At 53.9% G+C, this 24,159-nt stretch overlaps 1 protein-coding gene across 1 annotated transcript in view; it reads right to left on the bottom strand.

The window, feature by feature from the left end:
* Positions 1-23,102, bottom strand: part of LOC136297821 (ankyrin repeat and fibronectin type-III domain-containing protein 1-like) — a 214,904-nt gene extending 191,802 nt beyond the window's left edge. The window contains exon 1 of the mRNA XM_066198069.1: positions 22,799-23,102. The gene's annotated coding sequence lies outside the window, so the exon portion shown is untranslated. The remainder of the gene's footprint in view (positions 1-22,798) is intronic.
* Between the last annotated feature and the right edge of the window lie 1,057 nt (positions 23,103-24,159).

Below are 24,159 nucleotides of genomic sequence, written 5' to 3'. Positions count from 1 at the left end.
CAGGTTATTTCATCCTACTTCAAAAGGTTCTTCCCGCTCGCAGCACTGTGCAGTTAAATCATGGGCACACAGGGATAATTACCTCCCAAAGTAGGGCTGTCCCTGGTGCTGCTCCCTGACAGCTGCATAAAAACCTTGCTCAGGTTTGCAGGGAAGAGATAACGGCAGGGAAAAGCAGCCAGCAGCACAGGCAGCTGGAGGAGTCACACAGGCCTTTAGATACTTGCTAAGTGAATAAAAAAGGAGAGAAAATTGGTTGATACCTCCTAAAAATAGTTTGTTGAGTTCAAAAGGACTGAAGAAAGTCTAAAACGTCAACAGTGAGGTGATGTGAGTAAACACAGCCAGAGGAGAAACAAAGGCAGGATAATTTGAAGACATTTGGAGCTTGCAGGGGTGTCTTATGGGCAAGGGGTGCTGCCTCTGCTGAAACATCCCCAAACGCGACTGCGTTGGCTCTGCCCCCATACTGCTTGAGATCCACCCAAAATTCATTTGATCCCCAGGGAATGATCTCAGCTCCAAGGTGGCCAGAGCTCCAGGAGCGCTTGGACAACACTCTCAGTGATGCACAGGGTGGGATCGTTGGGGTGTCTGTGCAGGGCCAGGGGTTGGACTCAGTGATCCTCGTGGGTCCCATCCAAATCAGGACAATCTGTAATTATATGATTCTTTCAAATCAAAAGGAACAAACCCCCCAGAGCTTGTCCAAGTGGGACAAACTGGGACATGTATAATCCCCGCTTACTCAAGCAGCCTGGGAACAGACCCACCTCACTGCACACCAGTTGTTCTTTTTCCCTGAAAAACCAGCCCTGGCCAAACCCGAAGCAAAAATTGGAAAACTTATTAACATGATCAAGGGTTTCAGAATGGAAAGGAGAATAATTCATGCAATTAGAGCCCAGCAAACTTCATCAGTCTTCGGAAAAAAAAATATAATCAATATGGAGCAAGCAATCTCCAGGCTGGGAGAGCAGGGGACTGGATCGATGTAACTGCCGACATCCCACAGACAGCAGAGCTCCGAGGAGGAGCAGCCCCCTCCCACAGCTGGCTCCAGACAACTGTGTCCCCCAACACCCCTGTCGCACCCAGGAAGACTGATACATGGGTTTCCTTAGCAAGCACACAACCCCAAAAGGGGCCAGGACTCACAGTGCTGTGGCTGGAGAAAGTCGAAGCAGAAAAGGGACGGAGGGGTTGTGCCCAGCTGCCAGCCCGTGGGGCAAAGCCACTAGGCCACACAATTTTCACTGTGTTGTGCTGTCCCCACTCCTCCAGGTCCTGTACACACCCTGGTGGCTGTTCAGTGAGCCCCTGCTGCTCCTTTCACCCCAGCCTTGTGCCCACAGCTTCCTAAACCACCTGTGACTGCTGGGCACTGCCCACGGCTGCCGTGTCCCTTCATGGGGCTCACCAGGGCAGGGAGGTGGCACCAGTGGCCACACACTGGAGAGGGATCAAAATTCAATTACCAGCCAGGCATAGATCACCTCACACACAACAAAATGAGCGGGATGAGCATCTGACCAGCTCCCTCTCAGCACTTGGCATGGCCTGCCTGGAAAGGAATTATGGATAAATCATAGAATCCTGGAATCACAAAATGGTTTGGCTTGAAAGGAACCTTAAAGCTCATCCCACCCCCTGCCATGGGCAGAGACACTTTTCACTATCCCAGGTTGCTCCAAGCCCCAATGTCCAACCTGGCCTTGGACACTTCCAGGGATTCAGGGGCAGCCACAGCTTCTCTGGGCGCCCTGTGCCAGGGTCTCCCCACCCTCCCAGGGTAAAAATGTCTTCCTAATATGCAACAGCCTCTCTGCGAAATGACTCGTCCAGAGCTTCAAGCTTCCCTCTGATTTGTATGAAGTACTTCCACTGATCCCAGGGACATGCAGGCACAGTCCTGAGCACCACTCCTTCCCAGGGCTTCACAACTCAAGGTCACCTGGACTTTTGAGAGCTGGCAGCAGACCCAGCCTGGCATCTCATGTGTGTGTGGTGGAGAGACTGTTCCAGGAGGAGATGGTGCTTGGACCCCACGGGAATTTGAGTTGTCCCTACTCCCCAAACGAGCACCACATCCCTCAGGAAGCACTGGCCCAGAGGGGCACAGACATCCTCAACAAGCCCAGGATCTAACGCCAGGCACCATTTCTACTTCCAACCATTTTCTTTTCACCTCTCAAGCAGTAATTATTGCATTTCTGCATCAAAACAGAATCTATTAACATCTTACTTCTTTCCCAAACAATAGATTAACGTAATCCTCTTATGCTACTGAGCTGGCCCTGCCTGTTGCAGTCAATGATTGCAAACTTTCAAGCCAGGAGTAAAATTTTAAATTTTCCTGTCAAAACTCTGAACAGCACAATCACCAGCTAGACAGGGATGTTGGATTTACTTAGAATAAGGCCTTCCATTTAAATTAAAGCCCAAGATTTCCCCCAGGTTATAGCAATTTAATTAAAACAAAGTCAAAACAAACCTCTACAACTTCTGAAATGCTGGTTGTGTAAAATTAAAACCTCCAGGACTGCCAGAGTACAGAGCCCAAATAGCACCCAAGGGAAAACAAATACTTTGACTTATTTCAGGAAAATAAGACAACTGACAAAGCAGATCACATCTCATCCTTCATAATATAGGCAAAATATTTAAAGCCCCATTGGGCAGGACAGAGACAATTACCCAGATTTGCCACCAAAATGAGCCGTTGCATGGTGAGACTCCTCACCTGAGAGGAACTCTGCTGCCGTACAGCTCCGAGGCACTGCTGCCCCTGCTCACATCCCCAGCAGGCAGTAGGGACAGAGCTCCAGTCAAGGAGCTGCTCAGGGCACTCACATCAGCTCCCTAAGCTCTGGCACCTCAGGGACACCCACAGGCCTGCAAGCTGGTGGGATTAGCTGTGCTTGGGGCAGCCACACCCCGGGGTTGCAGGGAGCCCTCCATTTCCCAGCACGAGCCCTGAGGAACCCGATTGCTTCCAGGACTATGCTCCACATGCTCACGTTATGGTCCTGCCAGGAACGCGTGGTTCAAACCCGACATTGCAGCCCTGTGTGGTGAGACCAAGGTTTCTGCTGCTGCAAATAAAGGATGCAGAGAAGGAGGGAGACCCTGGCATCCTGCACCATCTGCAGCATCAGCTCTTGTCACCTCTATTTCACCTTTACTTCACTGCTGCCTTCAAAGGATGCCGCCGTGCTGACAGAGGGAAGGAAACCCCAGGGAGGTGTCTGTGCAGGCTGATGGGAACTGGCTGTGGGACAGGTCTGTGTCACACTGTGAAACTCAACACGACCAGCAGAAAGGAGCAGAAATGAGTCAGCTCAGCTGATCTGCTGAGAACCAAAACACGACCCAGTCCAACCACACTTCCTCAGCGCCAGAGTGAGCTGACTCAACCCACGGCCACGCAAGCACTGGACCTGACACAGGGGCAGGGGAAGGAGGGGCCTCGTTCCAGGGCTGGGGGTTTGAACCTTGCTCCAGCACCCACCAGGGGATGAGCAATGTGAAGTTGTGCCCTGAAGAGCTGTGGGGAGACAACACTCCAGCCCTTCCAAAGCATCCCAGGATCCTGCCAGAGCCCAGACCACACCAGGAAAGGCACTATAACTACTGCACATCTAGCACATTCAAACCCCAGCACTTAAGTGCTAGCTGGCCACAGGATTCAGCCAAGGGGGGTTTCTGCAGAACAGTCGGGGTCAAGGATCCACTGGCTTCCCACCATAATTCAGTGCCCTTCCCCAGAAAGATAGGAAAAACAGCTGTAAGGCAACACCTTTTACAAACACCCCACTGGGGTCTGTGAAGCTGTGCCAGACACAAGGGCAGCAGAGCACACCTTGCCTGCAGTGTGGAGGAAGGAGGTCAAGCATAGCAGCCACATTCCACAGCAGAAAATCCCCCAAACATCCAACCTCATGAGGTCAATGTGGTGAGAAAAATAACTCACGGCACGTGCTATGTACAGGCACTGCTAGGAAACAGCAACCACTGACAGGAGGGAAACACCTTCTGCTTGAAGTGAATTAGAAATGGAAACTTCTCCATCAATTACCAGCTGCCATGGGAGAGGAGATGGTGGAGCACAAGGCACTGAGGTCAGTGGTTCTCCCTGTCAAAACACCTAAAACCAGCATCACAAGTGTGTGACAGAACAGGCTACTTACTACATCTGCTCTCATCAGAGTACGAACACACAGCTTGTCTTCAACTAAAATGCCAAGGAATCCATCCCTTAGTATCTCCAAAAGAGGAAAAAAAGCCTGAAGGACACCAAAGATTTGTTCATCACATTCCTGCGAACCATAGCCCAGCCCAACATGCACCTCCGCACAAGCAGAGACACCAGCACACCTCAGCCCCATCTCTCAGCACCACGGCACCTGCAGGGCTGAGCAGCTTTGCTGTCCCCATGCAGCAGCTGGCAGCAGCCAAGATACCCCTGTCTGCACCTCAGACAGTTCTAGGAGCTGTGCTTTGGCCCCCCAAATGCTGGAGATCCCCATCCGATGTGTCTGCCTCCTCCCCGCAGGCAGCGCAGCCGGGTCTCTCACTGCCTGAGGTTTGCGGAAGACACAGGTGGGAGTGACGGGGAGCATCATGACAGAAGCACAAACCTGCACTTCCCACTCCCCCCTGGGCGGGAGGCCCCCAAGCCCAGCCGTGGCGGATGAACTGACTGGGGCAGAGGCCAATCCTTTGGCCACAGACCCTGGGAACCGCCGCGGGCTCACGGCCGGGCTGCCAGGGGCAGGCAGAGCTCAGTGGTGCAGCTCGGCATTGTGCAATCCCCACACGATTAAAATCGGGATATGTCCCCTCCCGCAGGCCTGCAGGCAAAACTCAGGGGGCTGCTTTCCCTCCCAGGCAGGCCTCAGGAAGGTCTCTCGGGCTACTTCCAGGGCTGGAGCCCCTCTGCTCCAGAGCCAGGCTGGGAGAGCTGGGGGTAAAGAGAGACGGGGGAGAAGAGAAGGCTCCAGAGAGACCTCAGAGCCCCTTCCAGGGCCTAAAGGGGCTCCAGGAGAGCTGCAGAGGGAGTTGGGACAAGGGATGGAGGGACAGGACAAGGGGAATGGCTTCCCACTGCCAGAGGGCAGGGCTGGATGGGATATTGGGAAGGAATTGTTCCCTGGGAGGGTGAGGAGGCCCTGGCACAGGGTGCCCAGAGAAGCTGTGGCTGCCCCTGGATCCTGGAAGTGTCCAAGGCCAGGTTGGACATTGGGGCTTGGAGCAGCCTGGGATGGTGGAAGGTGTCCCTGTTCGTGGCAGGGGCTAGAATGGGATGAGCTTTAATATCCCTCCAAGCCAAACCATCCTGGGATTCTACTTTACTGCATGGTTATCCCAGGTGTCAACAGCTTGCCACCTGGTACCAAGCTGGCTTGAGGGCACTGGAGAGGTTTCCCTAGCTGTAACACCTCACCAGAAAAAGGGGGAAAACAAGGAAGAAAAAAAGGAAGATTGCATCCCAGCCCAAGCTCTCCGGTGCTGGATGTCTCTGCTTTGGTCCCCAGCTCACTGGCAGCAGCTCTCTGCCCTTTTGTCACACCACGGTCTCATCCACTGTCAGACCCCAAATCCCACCTCAGCCATCACTTCCAGTGGAAGGAGCCAGCCCCTTTGGGAGCCCCCAATCCACATGTGTCAGCTGGGGCCTGGGGCACACAGGGAAAGCTCCTCATTCCAAAAGAAATTCTGGAAAAAGAAGTCACAACCTCACCAAAATCAGGAGCCCTCATCATTCTCTTCAGAGTTGTTCCAAATCACCTGGATCTGCCCATGGCAGGCCTCTTGCAACACATAAAAAGCAAAAGCTGAACACAGAAGACACTTTTCAAACACAGCAGCTGATGGGTTTCCATGGTGCAGCCTCACATGGCTCATCTCCATGGGTCCCACCACAGCTCTGCCCTCGTCTCGGAGCCTGCAGCACCCCCACAGGAAGCAGCAGTTTTGGGATGTTCAGCCAACTCCGGGGGCTGCTCCACATCAGCTGCTGCAGAGCATGGGCAGAGGAGGGCACAGAGTGAGGGCAACCAGCACCTGTGATGGGCAAGGCCACCCCGTGCTGCCCTGCAGCATTCAGGCTGGCAAAAACAGTCTGGGGCATTTTCCCTCTCATATCCTCAGGCTCTGCCCAGCTGGGTGATGGCTCCAACTCAGCTGTGTCTTTCCAATCATTCATTTTCCAACAAAGCTTAGCTTTTCCTCCCTGCGCAGTGACACCCGTGCCCCCCTCCTCTGTGGAGGCCATGGCAGGACCAGGCACTGCAGCAGTACATGGCAATCCAGGCCCTCAGCCTCCTTGTTGGCCAGAGATTTTGGACACAAATGGGTGGGACCTAAAGAGGTCAGGGGGTGATTTTCTGCTTGGTGCTCACAGCAGGGCTGGAAAGGTGTCCCTGTCTGCCTGGACAGGTGTCAGGATGCTGCTCAGAGTCCATCAAGTGACCACGCAGGAATGCTGCTCGGCAGGACCAACCTCCCCAACCCTGCACCAGCAGCTTGAAGTGGGAATAATGCACCAGGAAAGCAGCCTCGTCCTGCAGGAGGGACAGTCACCAGGACAACGTGACCCACGTCCTCCCCAGAGCAAACAGTTTGGCACCTCTTGTGCCACCCCCAGGGATGCACAGTAGGCAGGACACATGTGCCTTACGGACAAATCCTCACCCACATCCAGGAGAACGTGTTTTAAAAGGTCACTCTGCATTTCATAGGTGGAGCAAGGAAAATTGCAAACAAGCAGCAGTGAAGGTGGCAAGTGCCAGAGGACGTCAGACAGGCCACAGTGCCACTGCTGGCAGGCCAGTGTTCTCCCAGGCAGGTAGAAATAGGAGCTGCCAGCAGAGCAGCCAGACCTGTGAACGCTCATGGGTGAATGCTCTTGGAACAACACGAGCAGCCCCATGGGGCTCAGGAATAAGATGAAGTGATAACAGGGCAGCTCTGGCACTTGGAGCAGCTTTCCTGCCACAGACACTCAGCCCAGAGCATGGGAGTGGCAGTGTCTGAGCCAGGTGTCACCTGTGAGGCACATCTGCCACGCTGGGCGCCACTGCCTGGGAGGTTGGTCACGGCTGAAATCCGTCTGAATTGCCTCAAGACACAGGCAGTGAGTCCAGCCCTGGAGAAGGATGAGGGCCAGGACTTTTCTGGCCCCAGAACAGGTCCTGGCATCCCAAAAACCCAGGCATGGGAGCACAGAGAGGTGCTCAGAGCTAAGGCTTTTTCAAGGCACCAAGATGCAAATAAAAATAGATAACATGAAAATTAAAAATAAATAAATAAAGACACAAAGCATCTTCTTCATCCACAGAAAAGCCTCACGCAGAACTACAGCTACAGGAGCCAAGCTGTGCAATCCAAGCTTAATAACCCTCCCTCCAGCCTTGCAGCTCTGGTGACCAGCGATATCTAGGCTCCCCAGGGAATGGTCACAGCCCTAAGGCTGCCAGAGCTCAGGGATGCACAGGGTGGGATTATTGGGGTGTCTGTGCAGGGCCAGGAGTTGGACTCAGTGATCCTCGTGGGTTTATTTCCACTCAGGACATTCCAGGATTCTGTGATAAGTCTGAAGACGTCCCAGGCATCCTCAGGCCCCTTTTCTTTGGGAAGCTGCATCCCCTGCGGAACTCTGCCTGATTTGAAAATATGTCTTTGTTACCTGCCCACTATTTGCAGATTAAGGCGCCTCCCAGGCACCAGCTTGGAGTCTTTGATTTACCCTTTCACGGGTCACTATCTCTGTAAATGTCTATCAAAGGCAATTGCCAGCACAGTCAACAGCTGCATCCATGGCTGAGCATGAAAAACCAGTGGGGCTTTCCTCCCAAATTACTCCTGCCTCACAGAGAAGGCTGTGAGGGCAGAAAGCAGGGGACAGGAAGGAAGAAAAGGTCAGAGCGTGCAGCCAATGCAACATAAAAGTCAAATCAGCACAAGTAGGATGGGACAGCGTGAGATGGGCTAGCAGAGCCATCTCTCTCCTCTGCCCAGGAGCAGGGCAGGCAGCACCAGGCTCAGCAAAATGTCACCTGATTTCCAAAAGGCATTTTATAAAAAAAGCTACTGAAAATGACAGTCAGCAACCCTGAAACTCTTAAGAAATTGGGGCAAGCAAGGATTTTTGAGGATGGAACGAAAAGAAATCACAATCAGAAGCAGCCCTGCAACAGCACATCCCAAATCCTACGCAGTTTATCTCACACTGTTCCAGCTGATGTGACCCAAGTGCACACAACACAGAGAGGATCCTGATTCCCTGGCACACAGTGGATGTGGCATTACAGCAAAGGACAGGGAGAAAGCAGAAGAGCCATGAGGCCCTTTGCCACCCCAGCTCCCTTCCAAAGGCTCCAACTGCACCAGCTCCAGCTATTCCAAAGGGGAAAGCCTCTTGGGTAACATTAGGGCGGTGCAAGAGCTCCACAGCAAAAGCAGAGAGCCTGGCTGTTGTCCCTTAGCAGCTGGCTGGATTAAAGATTTAATGCAATGGGTCCCTCTGGAAAAAATTACACAGGCTATTAAGAAAGATGCGCTTCTCATCTGATGAAATCCAGCAAACATTGCAGTTATCCAGGCACCTGAGTGGCTCTGTGGAGCAAGGGAAAAGCTGCAGTTGCTCTCGTGAGCCCTTTCTGGATGCAGGAACCAATGGGTAAAGCAGCAGCTCCATTAGCAGTAAAGCAAATATGCAGACAGCCGTGCCTATGCCTGCAGAGAGAGAGGCAGACCCTGATTCCAAGAGAAGATGCAAAGGAATACTTGGCAATGATCGTTCACTGCTTCCCACTGGAATTCAGGAGCTCCTGAGGCTGCAGGAACAGGACAATCAGCCCCAGGCCAGGGGCAGCAGGGAGGTTCAACGCCTCACAGGGATTTGTGAGTGACACGGCAGTCCCCCTCCAGACCGTGGCACTTTGAGAACCCAAAGCATTTGCTGGTGCTTGTCCTGACAGGCAGGCAGGAATTAACCCCGGCTCCCTCACCCAGAACTGACTGCACCAGAGGAGCACAAGCTGCCACAGCATCAGGAACATCATATGCTAAAGAATCTCACAGCTTTGGGGAGATAACCCAGTTTAGTATAGCATTAGCAAGGGCCACTTCCTAAGCAGCACAGACTACATCAAATTGGACTCCGACACTCCCTCAGTGTTCAGCACCCCCACAACAGAGCCTGAGCAGTGAAACATTGGACTTGACTCAAGGAAGCAGATGCAGGGGGAGAGTTCACACAGCGGAGCTCCCATTGGCACCCACGGAGCCCTTCTGCAGAGCAAACCCATCCACCCAGCACAAGGCACCTGCAGATCATTTTCCCAGGGAACCAGAGCTGACACCCTGGGTGTCACAGGTGCAGGGAGCATTTCCAGGTCCTGAGTGTGAGTTTCCAGAAGCAGCCACCTGCAGACCTCACACTCTTTCCTGCTCTCTGGGCTTAGAGCTGCCAATTCCCACTCCTTTCCAAGGGAGCCATCCTGTTGGCTTGGATGCAGTGCCAGGATCCACTGCAGAGATCCAGGTGCCTTCACAAGCGCACAATGTCTGGAGGAGGGTCACACTCATGGGTAACACTCCTCTGCAGTGGATCTCTGGTGCAGCTTGCTTCCCACATGCTGCACACACCTGGAGACAGGTGCCTGAAGCAAGTGCCCCCACCACCTTCACTGCTGTAGTGCTTTGCTCCTTGGAAAGGCCATTCCACAGTGCCAGCCTGGCTCTGGAAACATCCCATGCAGTCAAGCACTAACCCTGTGGCTGGGCTCAGTTCCATCATCATAGCCTGTCCTTCACTCACTCCCCACCACTGTCCTCCTCCTCCAGATCCTCCCAGCTTCTGATGGCAGGGTGAAGTTGAGCCACTCACATCCTCTCCCAACCCTTCCCCATTCCCTTTAAACCCCTCATGGTTCAGGAGCTTGTGTGAAAGCTCCTGCAGGACCTGGATGGAGATGGACTTCAGAAGGAAATAACAGCTAAAATTCAGTTGCTCTGATCCAAGCAAGGATGCCCACAGATTTCCAAACTCCAATGGGGAGAGAAGTTGGAGAAATTGGAAAATAGATGCCTGCAGAGCACCTGAGAGATGACTTGGTGTGAAATGCCAACTCCTGCCATCAGTGTGGGAGGCATGGGCAGGCTGCAGGGCACTTCCCTGGGCTGGCCCTTTAGGGTGACAGCAGCTCCTTTATGGGTCCCCCAGCACCCATAAAGCTCACGGGGCTGCTGCAGGCAGAGCTCTCTTCACCTCCGCGTTTTTCTGCTATGAGCACCAGCATGGATCCAGCAGAGAAACACCCTCCCCAAAGCCACCATGCTGCCCATGCACCCCGTGAAAGCAGCTGGGTTTGGGGAGAGCCTCAGCACCCCATGACTGCAGCCCCAGGAGCAGCCCCAGCAGCTGCACACCCCTGTTTGTCAGCTAAATGTGTCAGCTTTGAACACTGGTGCTTCTGGCAGCTCCCTGCGGCCAAGGAGAGAGCGCAAACACATCCCACTGCTCAGCTGGTGGGCAGCTATTTGCAGGTTATTAATAAATCATTTACTGTTTATTGCAATCATTCTGCCAAAACACAAACAAAAAGCATTGCAGTCACTACCAGCAAAGCTGTCTGCTCACACAGGTCAGGAAAACAGACCTTTCGGGTATTGCCTTCTGAAAAGGGGGTTTACAGAACCCCGGGTGGCCCAGGCTCCTCCAGATGTGACAGCTGTGCCTGTACGATGGTGTCCAGGACAAACTCTGCCTCCTGACAAAGCCCCTGTGCAGAGGAACAGACAGCAACAAAATCAGTCCCTGCAGAAGTTCTCCTGAGGAGCTCGTGTTCTCTCCAGGCACATTTTGGCAGGGCTGCAGGCAACCCAGCAGGGCTGTGGGTCTCTCCCTTACCTTCCCACAACTGCAGCGAAGGACCAAGCCCCTGAGTCACCCTCCAGCACTGCAGATGGGTCCAAGGGCTCCTGACAGCCTCCTCACCCTGCTTTCTCCCAAAACACCATGGCAAAATCATAGAAAGGAAAGAAACTGCCAACCTGCCCTTACTTTGCTGTTAAACAGGGAATCTGCTTTCATCAGCACATCAAGAGCCTGTGGAGATCAAGGAAACACATTCCTCCATGCACTCTCCAGGGCATGGAGCTATTCACAACCTGAAAAACAGCTGCTGTCACTGCACATCTGAGGAACGATCCTGAGCACAACAACGTGGCTTTAAAGGAACGAGTACTACCCCCACTGCAGCTTGGTGCATGCCCCCTCCAAAGTGGCTCTGGATAGACTGGAAAGTGATTTGCAGGCCCGCTGCAGGGAGGACCAGCACCACCCCACGCACAGAGACAGGTCACAAGTATCCCACAGTCCCCAGCACTATCCCCAGATCTCTGCAGATCTGCTGCTGGCAGCCCCTCTCCAGGGGACTCCAGAGATCCCTGTGGCCAAGGCCCGCTTGTGAAAGCCCTGGCCAAGGTGGAGATGCCCACCCCAAACTGGGAGGCTGAGAAAGGGCCTTGGGGACATCAGTCACAGGGACCTCAAGGGAGGAGGAGCAGCAGCATGAACTGAAATTGTGTCACTGAAGACCAGAATTAGGTTTTCTGCTTAAACGGAGTGAAAACAAATAAAAAGACCAGAGCAAGACACAACTACATCATGATGTGCTCTCCAACAGGGACCTGCACTGTGGATGTGCCCTTGGGACACCTGGGGACAGACCAGCACCTGTCCCCAAGCCAGGAACCCTGAGGAGATTGGCCTACAGTGTTAGGAATAAACATTACCCACCCTCCTCATACTCTCTGAATAATTAATCCTCCAGAAATTAGTCAAGTCTTTAACTAAGCCAGCTCAGCAAACGTAGTAAGGAATTTCTAGGTCAGATCTACAAGCGCTGAGGAGGGGAAAAAAGGAAAAAGAGCCTTAGTGCTCTGCCTCCTGTTCATTCCCAAGGGATTAGCACCCTGCTCTGCCTCTCCCTACCAGAGCCAGCACCTCGCAGCAAGAGCTTAGACGGGAATTGCACCTTGTCATCCTGACATCTCTGACACCTCAGCTGCCTCTGACACCACCAGAAAGCACATTTCTGTGCAGAGCATCTCTCTCCAACTCATACAGTTCATTCCCAGCACCGAGAGGGAAGCAACCCATGACAATTTTATTTGTTACATCCCTCCCGCTTCAATGCCTTTGATGTCTTAACCACCATCTTCTGCAGAGGCATTTTTCCCTCTACCCAGAGCTCTAACCCAGGCATGGAGTTCACAGCAGAAGCCCCAGAAGTGCCAGATTTCACAGCACCAGAGAAAGAGCAGCCTCTGCGAAGCCTTTCTCAGCCAACCCATGTGGTACCATCCATCACCATGCTTGGCAGCACAAAGGGCAGGCAGGTGACCAGGCACAAGGGACAGCAGCAACTTCCACAGGGCACTGGGGGACAGATGCTCCTTCAGCAGGAGCTGTATCCAATGCTCCAACAGCATGAGGCCTGTCCTGTGAAAATGGAGAAGTAATTCTTCAAAAAGATGGAACTTCCATGAGATACATAAAGGTATTTGGCCACCCAAAAGAGTCTGGTGCTGAGCAAAGAGCATACAGAGGTGGGGTGGAAGAAGGCAGTGGGATCAACACAGGGTGGAGGGTTGAGCACAGGTGAGGGGTTCCAGCAGTGCAACCCAGTCCCATAGGTGCCAGAGCCATAGGAGCAGCAGTGCCTCGCCCCCCTCTTGTGCCCCTACCCCACACACCATGGGGACACAAATCACTTCTCCCCTGGGGACCGACACTGCCACAGCTCCAGTCTCCTGCTGCTCCCTCGTCTCCTCCTACCTTCGTCCGGAAAGCAGGGGGGCTGCATGGGGGATCAGAGACAGGGGCAGTGCTTGCCGTTTCCCATTTCTCAAGGAAAGAGCTCACTCTGAAATCCCACTCCAGGAGCATGGAAATAGGAGCAGAGGGCTCTAGTGATAGCTGCCAGACCGCCCTGACCATCCCCATTCAGACAGGATGCAGGAAGGAAACACAGAGGGATCAGACTCCTGCCAGGAGCCTGGGACGAAGGGACACATAGAAACCTGCTCTCAGCTTTGCTCAGGCATTAAAACAACCCTGACCACCATTCCTACACCTCTGGACGGCCAAGGAGGTGTTCACAGGCAGGTCAAAGATGGAGAGTGGAAGAAAGCAGGTGAGGGACACAGCCCATGCTGTGCCCACCTGCCATGTGCTGTTTTGCGCCACCTCTTCTTGCAGCAGTCACCAAGACCACGTCGTCCACAGGCAGCTCCTGCCAAGCTCTCCCTGACCAAACACCTGCTTGTCTCTTCCTTAGGTCAACCTCAAGGATGCTGCAGTTCATACGCGCACTTGGAGAAAATACAGCACACATCCCCCAAGCCCCTGTCCCAGCTCCAGCACCCCCAGCTTGTCCCTGCACTGTTCACAGGCTGGCTTTTCCACCTTCTCCTTCCGCAGTCTGAGACAGATATGGACAAAGGGAGAGCAGAGGAGGGCACGGAGTCAAGGAGCAACAATGCAGATGGTTGGTGCCCACATCTGGTGGGGTACACACTCTCCAAGGGGTTCCATCCCTCTGTCCCGTGGCAGGAGCACTAAAACCTCGCTGGAATGGGAATGTATCCAGTGCTCCTTTCTCTCACTCACATGGCAGCAGTGCAGATGGCAAAGGCTGAGGCTGGTGCAACTCCATCCGAGCAGGACCACGTGCTCTTGGGATGAACCCTCCTTCCTGCTCTGAGGAGGTGGGCAGCCAGAGGACAGGTCCCTGCAGGAGCCAGGGGACCATCGGGGTCATACAGGGTCAGCACAGCAGCTCTGTGCCCCCAGGCAGTGCCTGGCTCCTGGGGGTGCTGGGGACCCACAGCAGCAGCAAGGGGGGCATGGCCAGCACCCCCTGGCTGTCCCCCCCCAGGGGAGGCGGGGTGGCCACAGACAATGCTGGCATTGAGCAGCCACTCGCCCCTGCCCATCTGCGGCTCTGGGAGCCCGGGGCACACAAAGCCAACCCTGGGCCACGGCGAGCCCTGCCAAGGCAGGGACACAGACCCGCCTTTGTGTCTGCAAAGGCAAAGTTAGCTTTGGGGAAAAGATGAGGGAGAGCTCCACCACTGGAGCCTGTGCTTTGGCTCTTTTCCCTTGGAGGTGGGAACCCACGTGCAAACAGCAGCAGAAGTGTCCAACACTCCCCTTCTCCTGCCTGCCCAACTTGTGACACCAGGGAGGGAGCCCACCACAGGTACCCCCTTGTGCAAGGGCCTGGAGTACACAGAGGGGCCATGAGAGCACTCTCATATCAACACAAAACCAAGACAAGAGAGGTTTCATGGAATCACAGAACGGTTTGGGGTTGAGTTAAGAGGGACCTTAAAGTCCATCCATTCCATCCCTGCTGTGGGCAGGGACACCTTCCCCTACCCCAGGCTGTTCCAAGCCCCAATGTCCAACCTGGCCTTGGACACTTCCAGGGATCCAGGGGCAGCCACAGCTTCTCTGAGCAACCTGTGCCAGGGCCTCACCACCCTCACAGACAGGAATTTCTTCCCAATATCCCATCTATCCCTGCCCTCTGGCAGTGGGAAGCCATTCCCTTTGTTCCCAAGTTCCTCTTCAGCCCTCTTGTAGCCCCTCCTCTTGTATGGTTTGACACATCCCATCTTAAATCCCTTTATCATCCCTGTTTTTCTTTTGCCCCCAGACTGGCAGAGGGCCAGGGGCTCAAAAGAGTTCCTTCAGGGGACCAAAGCCAAGCAGGGCCCATGCTCCTGCCCTTGGACCTACTCCATCCTGTCCCTCCCCAGCACTTGCACTTCACATCCCTGCCAGCAATGATTTCCATATTCAGAAAAACAAATCCCCAAGGACAACAGGTTTTATCCCACTTTCTTCATTTCCCAGCTCTGGGATGAGAGCAGCTCTGCTGCCTGCAGTGAGCCAGTGGCCTGTCCTCACTGCTGCCCATGTCACACAACAACAGAACATGCACTGCCTTCACCCCCACAGCCCTGGGGTCACTCTGAAGTGATCTCAGCATGGATCTCACAGGTGGGAACATTCAGCAGTGGCCACTGATGGCTACTGAACAGCCAGCACAGCTCAGCCCAGCACACACCTCCCAAGGGATCCTCCCTGAAAAGGCAAATCCTCCCTGACCCTTAATGCAAAAAACAACTCCAAATATAAAGGGAATCAGGAAGAACTGTTCTCCCCACTCTGGAAAGTGAACATCATGGATGGAAATTAAACAGATATGTTTAACCCCTGCTGCAGTGAAACTGTCAGATGTGACAGTACCTGGTTCTCGCTCCTCGTACAAACCCCGGTGCTTGCACCTTCCCACTCACAGCCAGTTCACGTGGCACCACATCCATTAAAAACCTGCCCAACAATCCCCACAGGTCCCCCCACATCCCAGGAGTGCTGTGCTGGTCTTTGTCAGGCTTTATGAAAACAGTGAAATGCAGGGAAAGGCTGCAAGTCCCCAGCCCAGGCATCATCCATGTGGCGAGGCACGGTCTCTCCCTGCGGTCTCTCCCGTTTCTCCTCGCAATACGACAACGGAGCTAAGGCTTGGTGCACCCCGAATGCTCACACTGGAGGGCCAAGTGTTGGCTCGGCTTCCCCAAAACCAGCACAGCTCTTCCACCAGCCATCCATGAGCAGAAGACAGGGAGCGTGACCTGACTCACCCTTTGCAGGGTCCATCCTGCCCCTCACCCCAGGGCTGTCACAGCAGCTCCTCCTGGGCTCTGGGCGGCCGTATCCCTGTGCCAGCACACAGCCAGCCCTGCTCTGCCTCCCGGCCAGCCTGGGCCACTGCAAGTGACAGAGACACCAGGCCCAGCAGTGACCTGGAGGATCCCCACACACTGGCAGCAGGTCAGTGAGAGGTGAGTGACACCTGAGTCCTGCACAGGAGAGCAGCCCCGTGCCCAGCACAGCTGAGCTTCCCATCCACACAGGGACATGAACCCCAGGGACCTCTGGTCCAGGGCTGTCCCACCAGCAGCTTCAGCTCACTCCCTCTCTCAAGCCTGAGCAAAGAGCTCAGTTTAAAGGAACTTAATGGTGTTAACATGAAGAATGGAAGGTTTAGATTGGATACTGGGATGAAATTCTTCCCTGTGAGGATGGGCAGGCCCTGGCACAGGGTGCCCAGAGAAGCTGTGGCTGCCCCTGGATCCCTGGAAGTGTCCAAGGCCAGGTTGGATGGGGCTTGGGGCAACCTGAGATAGTGAAAAGTGTCACTTATGGCAGGCAGCACAATAAGACAAACTTTAATGTCCCTTCCAATCCAAACCATTTCATGATTACATGATCCCAGCAGCCATGAGCCTGAGTCTCTCTCAGTGAGGAGACAAACGGCCCTTCCTTGCTCTGATATTAAACCAGGACATGCTGCCCTCTTTCGGGATGATTATCAATCACTGGACTGATGATAGATTGCATTAGCTCATGGATTACATTAATTTCTTATTCTGCAGTAAAAAGCAGATGTGTGAGTAAGAACTACAGGTTTTTACGTGCACTTATCCTTTCTCCCCTCTATTTGGCACAGGCAGCCAAAATTTATTCACGCTTCCTCCTGACCCCAGCAGACATGCACAGCTTGGCAAGAGTGCCCAATGCATTCACTTACTGCCACATTGATGGTCATTTATTAATTACATGGCCCCGTGCTCATTAGCCTGCAGCCTGGGGTGTTAAGAGAGGTCATGTGCCCTGTTCAGAAGCCAAGGCACGAAGACAAAATGCTGGGGAAAGAGAAACCCTCCCCCAGGAGTGGGAACTGGTGAGGATGGGTCACGCTGTAGGGGGAAAAGCCCAGCACCACGTCCCCAGGCTGTCCTGGGGCAGCCTGCCACTCCTGAGAGGATTGAGATGGGAAGGCAAAGGGCTAAATGGGCTGAGAGCACCAGCAGACGCTGCTGTGGGCTGAAGGGGTTGCTGTCACAGGGGAACAGCTGATGCACAGGGAGCCTCACCAGCGGCAGCCACAGCCCCTCTGGCAGCACGGCCCTCTCATGGCAGGTGCAGCCTCCCCTGAGGAGATGCTCACTGGGATATCGTTAGCAAAAACCAGGGAGTACAGGGAAGTGCCAAAAGCTGTCAGGACCTTCAGCATCAAGTTTTCCTCCATTAGAGATAATAGAGGGAAAACCAACTAAAAAGAGGCCTCTCAGTGCTTTTTGTGCACAACACTGCTCCATTTTCCTCTGTTTCATCTCATGGCACCTGTGCTTTTAACCCCCAAACCCTGACATGCCTGTCACTCACTGCCTGTTGCACATTCACCCTGTGACAGACAGAAAAAGGCAGCTGCCAGCTTTCAGCATCACTGAATTTCAGACAAATCTGAGCCTGGCTTCAGTCTCCGTGGTGCAACTGCTGCTGCTCCAGCATTTACATTCAAAGCAAATTTGGGGGGGGGGGGGGGGGGTGTGAACACAACAGAGACCATGATGTGTAAATCATTATTTTGCTTCACTAGAGCTGGACACTGATGCAAAAGGAATATTTGAATCACATCCTTAGTCACACCTGCTAATCAGGGCTCCTGCTCTCAGCCAGCCAGGACTGAAATTGGATTAATGCACGCAACCAAGTGAACTGCATCCCTCGCTCTTGGTCCAGCCAGGGCATCAAAAAGCATCTCCCAGAAATTATTTACCCTCAGAAAATCTGGCAAACTCCAGGCCATGATGTCTCTGCCTATTGCAAGGGGGTTGAATGAGATGATCTTTAGGGTCTCTTCTGTGATTCTATGACAATTGGCAGGTGGAAGCCTGGAAACCCCAGTTTCAGCCAGAATTATTGGAGACTGCGATCTCAGCCAAGCAATTATGGATCAAATCACTGTGACTGACATAGAGAAAGGTGTCAGGGAAATTTTATTGCAACACAGCAAATGGGGTTTGCCCTCAAGCACCGGATAAATCATCCAGTTCATTACCCAATGTTAAGAAACACTTGGATAAATTAGAGATTGGAAAGTCAAGGCTGCAGAGCAGCTCTCTGATTTACCTTAAACTGACTCACAAAAGAAAACATCCCGTCTGCCCCTCCTGGTCACCCTTACTACACAGCAGCCCCATCAGTAACATCCCAAGTGCAGGGCAGGGGTAGGCAGCGAATTACAAAACTGCTTTCCCCTCTCACTTTGTGAGCATCTCTCAGCCAAGGAATGCTCTTCCCTGGTTTGCCTGGAAAGCTGAAACAAAGCTTGAGGCATCCTTGGGCTCCCAAAGTACAGGAGAAGCATCAAATTTTTGACAAAGAAGAAAGTCTGGAAGAAAACTTCTGCACGCTCAAGTGACGTGGATTGCAGAGAATTTAAAAGGCATGATGCAGGCAAAAGGAGTGCAGCAGGCAGGATGAGTTTAACTGCCAAGGCCACGAAGGGCATCCTGACCACGGCCAAAGGGGAGCTTGGTCATCACTTCTCTCCCCAGTGACTCTGCTCTTCCACCTGTGCTGCTCCTGCAGCCAGGGAGGGAGGTTTGCTGGAGGCAGAGGATAACACCAGAGGGAATTGGGCACTCTGTGACACGTGGAGCCTGCGCTGCTGAGGAGCAAAACCATAAAATCATGGAATATCCTGAGTTGGAAGAGACCCACAAGGATCAATTTCTGGCCCTGCACAGACACCCCAATAATCCCACCCTGTGCAACCCTGGCAGCGCTGTCCAAACACTCCTGGAGCTCTGGCAGCCTCGGGGCTGTGCCCATTCCCTGGGGAGCCTGGGCAGTGCCTGAACCCTCTGGGGGAAGAACTTTTCCTGATATTCAGCCTGACCCTCCCCTGGCACAGCTCCAGCCATTTCCTGTCCCTGTCACACAATCAGGGATCAGAGCTGTCCCTCCACTGCCCCACAGGATGAAGCTGCAGCCCCAGTGAGCTCTGTGCTCCATCTCCTCTTCTCCAGCTGAACAAACCAAGTGCCCTCAGCTGCTCCTCCTGTGGCTTCCCCTGGAGACCCTTCCCCATCCTCGTGTCCCTGCGCTTGGACACTCACTAACAGTTTTGGATCCTTCTGATATTGTGGTGCCCCAAGGTGCCCCCAGCACTCGAGGTGAGGCTGCCCCAGTCAGGGACAATCCCCTCCCTCACTCAGCCATGCTGATGCACCGATGCACCCCATGATCATCCCTCCTGGCTGCCAGGGCACACTGTGACTCACACTCAACTTGCCAGTGTCCTGAAGCCCCACGTCCTGAGGCAAGGCAGGAAGGTGGGGAAGACCCACCTTCTGCAGTGGGAGATGTTCCTCAAATGGTGGCAGTCACGGGAACCAGCTTCACCAGGTGCTTCAGGAATGAAGATCATGGTATGGCTGAGAGTAGTGGGGGCCTCTGGAGATCCTCCAGTCCAGACCCTTCCCAGCAGGGCCAGCTACAGCTGCTCAGGACAGCTTCTGCTTGAGTTTTGAATATCTCCAAGGCCAAAGACTCCACAAACTCTCCGGGACTAGCCCAGTAAGACAGCATTTTTTGGTGTTTTAAGTGCAATTCCTGTGCTTTAGTTTGTGCTCTCTACTCCTGCCCTGGCACCAACACCCAGAGATGAGCCCACCTGAGGGCAAACCTCTTCACGTGGACAGAGCTCACTGCCAGGACCTGACATCAGAGCTACAGATCAGATTCCTGTGGGTGCTGAGCACTTCAAAACCCACCTCTGGCTGTGGATAGGGAACCACAACACCCAGGGTGGGAAGGAGTGGTTCCCAGCCCTCTCCTCCCAAATCCATGCAAAACCAGGTTTTACCACAGCAACACATCTCTTCCATAGCCAGGACAAGGCAATTGAAATTCTCATGGAATGGAAAGAAAATAGTTTTATGCCCTTAAAAGACAGACCCAAAAGGAGCTGTAATAGGATGCTGCTTCTTGTCTCCCCCAGAGCCTGTTTCAGCACCTCTGACCATAGGTTTGCTCTCCAGAACTTGTCCAGCTGGGGCCAAGAGGTTGAGGAAAGTACGTGCAGGAAGCTGTGAGCACCCACATTTCTGACTTTGGAGAGGCACCTGGCTTTTCCCTCTGCAGAAAGGGTGCTTGGGCACAAACCCACCTTGGGAAAGGTTCCCTGTCGCTGTCACTGCAGGACAGAGCAAAGTTCCACTACGACAAAACCTGGGTTACTCCTTCCGCTTCTCCAGTGCTGCCACAGGACCTGGGAAATTGTTCTATCAGATGAAGTAAAACTGCCCAGATGCGCAAAGGACCAAAAGGATGCTTGCTGCAGGTTTGGTCCCGTGGTCTTGCAGCAGCTGCTTCCCAGAAGAGGATTTATTCCATACTCCAGGACATTAACACTGACAGCCAGGGAAGCAAACCCACAGCCCACACAGGATCCCTTACTGGAACAGCCCCACCTGTCTTCTCTCAAAAGAGGGTTGAGCTCATACAGCGCCCAGCCACTGCATTTTTGGCCAAATCTTCTGCAGTATTCGCACAGTGAGGATCATTAGCCTGGCAACTCCTTGTTTTTACATTAATGATTTTGACTTCTTTGCATAAAATGGTCCCAGCCAAGAGAGCCAGGAAACAAACAACTTCAGCAGGTTCCTTCAAAAGAAAGGAGAAAAAAAACTCCCTTTTGCCAAGAGCAAATACAGACCATTCAGGAATTCCTGGGAGCTTGTGTTGGTTTTCTTTGTCCGGTCTTGCTTTTAATTCATAGTACTGAAAGAGTTTTGTGCCCTTAACTATTGCATGTGCCACCAGCTAAGCACTTAATGAGGAGGAAGTGAGACTTACACAGTCACTGCTCAGACAAGAGGAGGGAGACACAGCCATGCCAGCCTCTGCAGCCACCCTGATCCAGAGCAGCTGGCAGGAGCTGGCCCAGGGCAGGGCTCTCAATCCCTGCCCACCCACCCCACTGTAAGAAGGGAAAGCTTCACACCACACCAGGCACTGGGAGAACCCTGCACCCCACCAGGAGCCCCGTGTCCCTGGGCAGGGACAGCACTGATGTCACCTGCACTGCCCAGCCCTGCAGCCCTTCAAAGGGGCTGCCCAAGCTGCCAAATCCCTTCACCCTTTCCAAGAGCAAGCATCTGGAAAAGATAAGGATGGAAACAAAATATGGAGAAAATTTCAGGCTTCATGTGGAGTAAGAGCAATGCCATAAACTCTTGCCACAGCCACAACCAGCTCAGGGTGGGGATCTGGCAGAGGACTGCTGCGAGTTGTAAAGCTTCCCCCAGCCCAGGGAGGCAGCAGAGCTGCACTTGTCCACAGCAAGGGATACAGACACACTGCTCATAGGTCAGTACAACACAACATCTCCTCAACACCACAGCAGAGGGGCAAGAGACCAGCCAGACAGTGCTGCACACACAGCCTTTAAGCCCTTTGGGCCGGGCTTTGCTCCCCAGGCTGAGATCAAAAGGGACCTTGGTTTGAGAAGGCTGCTGCTCTGCTGTGGGTTAGACCCCCCAAGAGCAGAGCAGGCAGCACCAGACCCATAGGACCAGCACAGGGGATGAGCCAGAATCCAAGAAGAGGAATTAACCCCACATCCCACAGAGGCAAAGGCATTTGGAGGAGCTCAGAGGTGGAAGCCTACAGCTGCCAGAGACTGCCTGCCACCCTCCAGCCCTGCCACAGCAGGGAGGACAGAGCCCTGCTCCTCTGCAGCCTCCCCTCCACGCTGCTGCCCAGCAGGAACAGGGATTGCCACGCAGTCCATGTAAAACACTCACTCTGTCAGGATTGGCAAGCATTCGGGAACAAGCTACTCCCTTGCCTGCCAACTCGAGGGGATGGAGGAAATTCATTAAAGGCAAGACACAGTCTCTCTGGATGCAGAGCAAGGCAGGACGAGCCACCCCAGGCACACAGCAGCCTGTTTGGATGGGGAGCTGTTGGCCACACCCTGGCAGATGCGGGCAGGGTGGGCTGCATCACTATGGCCCCAAAACAGCAGCAGCTCTTCCATTTCATTCCCAACCAGCAGCCGTGCCCTCCTCCTCCTTGCAAAGGCAGACAGCCCTTTGCTTTCAGAGCTGCCTCCAGACGTTGCAGATCCCAGCTGGAGCTGTACAAGGGGACCAGACCATGAAGAGCAGGGACCGTGCCACGCTATGACAGTCGCAGGCTGCATGAAAGAGCCTTTGCTGCTTTTGTGCACAAACACAAATTCTCTCTGTCCATAACCCAGCCACAGCCCTGTCTAAGCTGTCCCCGGCACCGTGGCAGGACACAGCCCCCACACGTGGTCACAGCTGTTGCAAGAGGCACCTGCCCATTGCTCCAGCCCCTGGCACACCAGAGCTGCCACTGCCCAGGGTCTGCTTCCAACTGGGTTCCTCTGCCACAGACACAGAAGAGACATCACAAGCACAGAGAAAATTCCAACGCCCATGGAGAGGAAGTACCATAACTCACAGGGCTCCAAACAGGGCACCGGGAGGCCGTGTATCCCTGGGCAGAGCCCAGCTCACCGAGGAACACGCGGTCCAGAGGAGCAGGCTAAGCTGTCTGCCTGCTCGACACAGCCCAGCACAACCACATCCCCGGTTACCAGCATGACAAGGAAAATAATACTCCTCAGTTTTCAGGTTGGTTTTTCACAACATCTCTTCTTGGTGGAAGAAGAGAAGGGGTACCAGAGGAGCTGTCAGTGATTCCTGGGCAGAGCCAACACAAAGGAGCCTCATGCAAACCCCCATCACAGTGACGCAGCCCTGCGGCTCCCGGGAACACCCCGGCACCCCAGGGGGACAGTAAAGGAGCAAGAGAAACAGGGCTACGTACTCATGGTGCACTGGGAGCCCCGCGGGGCCCCGCGCCAGCCTGCGCCTCAGCTCCGTCCGCGTCGGTCACGCCGGGGAGGGGTGGCCCGATGGAGGGGTGTGGGAGCCACCTCAGCCTCGCGTCCTCATCACCACTGGCACCACACAGCAACAGTTACATTCAGTGATCCAAGGAAAGAGAAGAATCGGGGAGCTCTCCCGCCACCCAAGGCAGTGGCTGCTAACAGACGCGGCCTGGCACAGCTGTGCTGCCCTGGATCTCAGAGCCCCGCTGCTCCCTGCGAGACTCCAGCATGTCAGCAAGCAAATCCTCTTTGCCTATGGGCAAGGGAACTGGAGGGGGAGGAAAAAAAGCATCAAGAAACTCTTTGTCTACAAACATCCCAGCCGGGCGCACGTGCAGCGTGAGCTTCCTGGCGAGGGCGGAGGGGGGCCTGGATTGGGAGCCATCATTTCCGCCTGCAGATCCCTCCGCTCACTTATTGTCTTCTAAAAATAAAAGTAAACACTGAAGAAGAGCTCTTTGTTTTTATTCCTGCTGTGTCAGAGAAATTTCTCTGATAGGAACAAGTTGTGAGGCCTCTTCCCAAACCTCCGGGAGCTTCCCCTGTGACCAGAGGAGCACCAAGAAGGCAGTGGGTGTCCCAGGGACTAGCAGGGATGGAAAGGTGACCTCTCTTCCCTCCAGCCTGCAGCTGCTCATGGTGGGGACCATAAATCCCAGGACAGTTTGGGTTCAAAGGGCTTTAAAGCTCATCTCATTCCCACCACCTGCCATGGGCAGGGACACTTTTCACTATCCCAGGTTGCCCCAAGCCCCATCCAACCTGGCCTTGGACACTTCCAGGGATTCAGGGGCAGCCACAGCTTCTCTGGGCACCCTGTGCCAGGGCCTGCCCACCCTCACAGGGAACAATTTCTTCCCAATGTCCAATCTAACCCCGCTCTGTGCCAGTTGGAAGCTGTTCCCCCTTGTCCTGTGACTCCATGCCCTTGTGATGGTGAGGATAACCTGCCCTGGGCTCCCACCTGTGCCAGGCAAATCATTTTCCTTCTGTTTAAGCCCAGAGAGGAGGCCATTGCCCAAAGTCCAGGAAGCCTCAGTTCAAGCCACATAATAAAGCAGCAAAGCTCAAGGAAGGGCAGGAAAGCCATTTTAACACATAAAATACATAGTTTAAAAATAAGATTGAGATATGCATGTATTTCTCTCCCTGGTCTTGCTTCCAAATCTCTCTTCCTGACAGGCCCAGAGGGTGATGAGGCCAAGCCTGAGCCCTACACAGCCAACGTCACTGATTAAACACAAGCACAAACTTCCTCACCAGGCAGCTGCCCTAATCTAAGCATCTCACAGCTTTC

Source organism: Chamaea fasciata, unplaced genomic scaffold (genome assembly GCF_029207755.1).
Source record: "Chamaea fasciata isolate MVZ Bird 193981 ecotype frontalis unplaced genomic scaffold, bChaFas1.0.hap1 SCAF_16, whole genome shotgun sequence".
Taxonomy (NCBI): Eukaryota; Metazoa; Chordata; class Aves; order Passeriformes; family Sylviidae; genus Chamaea; species Chamaea fasciata.
The sequence above is the reverse complement of the archived record's forward strand: the minus strand, read 5'-3'. Positions and strand labels throughout refer to the sequence as shown.